General features: G+C 38.6%; 1 protein-coding gene across 1 annotated transcript in view; it reads left to right on the top strand.

Annotated features, from left to right (window-relative positions):
* The window catches only part of LOC143035256 (growth arrest-specific protein 1-like), a 49,121-nt gene extending 45,438 nt beyond the window's left edge, over positions 1–3,683 (top strand). The window contains exon 6 of the mRNA XM_076202075.1: positions 1,688–3,683. The gene's annotated coding sequence lies outside the window, so the exon portion shown is untranslated. The remainder of the gene's footprint in view (positions 1–1,687) is intronic.
* Positions 3,684–3,951: the final 268 nt, after the last annotated feature.

Below are 3,951 nucleotides of genomic sequence, written 5' to 3'. Positions count from 1 at the left end.
AATGGAGAGATCAGTGATGGGGATAACGTAGAACATTACGCACGAGGAGGACAAGTTCTGTAAAATAATGAAGAAGAAGAATAGATATTGTGGAGGCGGTTAAGGAAAGGAAACTTAATTGGATAGGGAAATAAGCAGAATGTATATATATATATATATATATATATATATATATATATATATATATATATATATGTGTGGATGTATGTATGTTTGTATGTATTTGTACAACACTGAATGGGTCCCAGTAGTTAAAGATACATTTTAACAACCACAATGCACTTTAATTTTAAGCCATCAAGGCCGACATGCAGAAATTGAAATGTGGTACTGCCAAGGACACGAACTCCAGCATCCTCATGACAAGTGCGGTAGTGACTTACCAACTATATATATGTGTGTGTGTGTTTATATAGTTGCGTTTCCTCGCATGAAATGGATTTATATGTTAATAGATGAAATAGAAATGGCAATAATAAATGAGCACGGAAATGAACAGTGGGGAAATGAATTAACATGCCCTAATACATGGCCTCTCAACCCGGAGATTCTGTGGACGGTTGACAGGGCTCCTTAGATGGACGACAAGTGAAACATGACTTCAACATAGAAATCTGCAGAGAGGGGAAAATGACACGATCGTATCACTTCCCTGAACCGCGTTGGGTTCAAAATTGATTAGAAACCCATTCATGATGTACTTCCTCCTAGATCATAGACACGGTCTTGCTCTGAACTCATTGCTGATCTTCCCTCGTACTTACTTGTGTGAGAGCAAGGATTTTCATCGCCGTTGAACATGAAAACTAAACATCAAACACGGCTTAATGTGGAGCATGACCTTCGAGTATGCCTCTGTTAATACTGCTCTTAGAAACGAGAAACTTGTTTGCACAAGACAGGTACAGTCTTCACACTGAAGTTAAATATTGGTTGGTAACAAAGTAACTAAAGTTTCACTCCCGCATCCGTAATACCAATGTACATTGTTTATGGTTTTAGTGACTAACTGATGAATAGATTCATTGCAACTTGAACCGTATCATGTCCATTGCGGTACCATTGCATAATTAATTGGTCTTGATACATTACCATTCCGTTTTCTGTGTCAGGTTGATGAGGGTACGGGTCGATGGTCTACTCGGGGTACGTCACGGGAAAAGGTTGCAAATCCTTGCCCTAATCTAATGGCTTGACCTAGGTAATAGGGATTTACGCGACCTGACCTGACCTAAGGTCACTGAGGTTGGGGGTGGCACAGTGGCGTATTGGGTAACAGTCCTAACCGTTTTCCTTAAATCCTTTGGGTTGAAATTTCTTCAAAACTGTTTTCGGTGAAGCGTTATCTTGCTGCGTCAAGACGACGACGACGACGACGATGTTGCTATACCTGAGTTGCCTGATTAGGATATATATTATTTGATTATTGTTATTTTAGGTTATATATATATATATGTATTGCCATTTATTAGATGTGGAATATTTATATGTTTAGTTATTTTATTAGATTCGTTAGATATTTTCATTATTGTTTAATAAATGCCAAACGAACGGCAGTATTTATCGAACGTAGTGTACATTGTTTTTACACATACGTACTTATTATCATTATTGTTATTATTATTATTATTACTACTATTAATATTATCATTTTGCAAATACGTTTTAACAACTTCGTATTTTTCAGTGATTCTGCACCTTTAAAAACTGCCTTCGCCACACCTTCCTAAGGAAGAGACTTCAACAACCACAAGAAAGATCCTGGTGATGGCTGAAAGACTTGATTCTCCCCTGTCGTTCTCCTCCCCATTTGAGACTTCGTCGTCTTCGGGGAGTCTTACGCTCATAGTACGAAAAGGACCTCATTTGGAGTCTCCATTTTTTTTTTCCTCGAATGATACCTCAGGTTGTTGTTGTTGCAAGTGTCACAGTGAACACAAAATAATTTTGAACAAGTGTCCTAAAATTAAGAAATTAATGAACACAGTCGAAAATCGTCATTTTTTTCGGTTGAAGTGACCACAAAGGGGTTTCGTTGAAGTGAATCCATTGAAATTGTGAAATCCGTAATTTGCCAATCCAAGATGGACGCCAGTTAATCGTCGTCCACTCAAATTGAGTAAATTCAATTCGTACCGTGGATTTTAATCTTTCACTTTTTTCCGTTGTGTTACCATTTTCCCTCTTACAAGGGAAGTAGCCGAAAACAAAGGCATCAAATCCACTCCCACCCATTCCATCCCCCACATACTCCACTCCCATTCGCCACCCCTCCCTCCCTCTTATCTTGGCTCCTCCTGAATGACGGGTCCTACCTGCATCTCGCCCACTGCCCTGGGTCAGATGCAGCATCACAAGACACAGCACATCCACAGCAAGGCCGCCTCATTAAATCGGCGAACCCCCCCTCTCCGTCCCCTCATGCAGAAATAGAGAAGACGGGGAGAAAACCCTTTAGGCTGCGTCAAAATATCATTCACATATACTCCCTCATCCCCCCACCCACTCCCTTGCATCACAGCATCATCCATACACAACCACTCTCCACTCACCCCTATCTTCTGTCTTCTCCCTTTCTTCCTCAACAGGCATTCTTCTCTTTGCCAATATCCTTTTACCCCATCCATTTCATTCTTGGTCGCCCCCTCATGTTCACACCTTCCATTTCTGCCTTCCACGCCTAATTTACTAATCATTCTTCACTCATTATTCCCATGTGTCCAAACCATCCCAATATTATTTCATCAGCCCTATCTCCCAACTCCTTTTCCACCCCCTCTCTCCTCCTCACCTCCTCGTTTCTCACTCTATCCAGCCTAATAACCCCTCCCGTACTTCTCAGGCATTTTACCAAACATGTTTAAACTCTTACTTTTTTATGTTCCATGTTTCTGTCCCATACAGTGCTGTCAGCACAACCACTCCTTCATACAATCTCCTCTTAGCATCCATTCCCAAATGCCTATTTCTCATTACACTTCTTAATCCTCCAAGGCATTTACTTGCTTCTCTCAATCTAAATTCTACCTCCATTTCCACTCCCTTTCCCGCCACATTCGCACCCAAGTATCTAATGTTGTCCACTTCCTCCAGTCACTCTCCGTTAATATTCACTTCTAATTTGCTGCCATATTCTCCCCCTGTACACCTCATCACCTTACTTTTACCCACATTTATCATCAACTTCCTTCTTTCGCACACTTTCCCAAACTCTGTCATTAACTTCCTTAACCTCTCCTCTGATCCTGCTACAATCGCAGTGTCGTCCGCAAACGACAACTGGCTTTTCTCCCATTTTTCTCCATTTTCTTTAACCATCTCCAGTCCCCAGCCCATGCCTTTGTGTTTACCTCTCGCACCACCCCCATCCATGTATAAATGCCGTTCGTTTGGCATTTTAAATACTTAAATGGGAATTGTAAAGTAAAAATCATTCAGTGATATAATAACATGGTTATTGCTAAGTTTTTATCTTATTATTAATATAATTATTATTGATAACAATAGTAACAGTATTATTTTTTATTATTAATGACATTTTACTGTAATAACAAAAATAGTGGAATTATAACGCTCCTGCGACGTGACCGCTGTTGTCAGAGGTACGATAATTAAGGCCTTCGCAAATGTATTGATCAAATATCATTGAATACCTTGGTATAATGACTACTGAACAAGAAGAATAGAAATAAAAAATACCATGCATTACGCAGATTAATATTATATATATATATATATATATATATATATATATATATATATATTTATATATATATATATATATATATATATATATATATATATATATATATATAATCACGAACCCAAAGTCGGAATAAAAGAAACTTAGAAGAAAATATAACTTCTATATTTCGGATAATAGCTATAGCCCTCTTCAGGAAAGTACAGGTTACAAGAATTTGCAGAGACATAAGTACAATTGAGATGTAA

Source organism: Oratosquilla oratoria, chromosome 18, assembly GCF_046742065.1.
Source record: "Oratosquilla oratoria isolate Oo_2021 chromosome 18, ASM4674206v1, whole genome shotgun sequence".
Lineage (NCBI taxonomy): Eukaryota > Metazoa > Arthropoda > Malacostraca > Stomatopoda > Squillidae > Oratosquilla > Oratosquilla oratoria.
The sequence above is the reverse complement of the archived record's forward strand: the minus strand, read 5'-3'. Positions and strand labels throughout refer to the sequence as shown.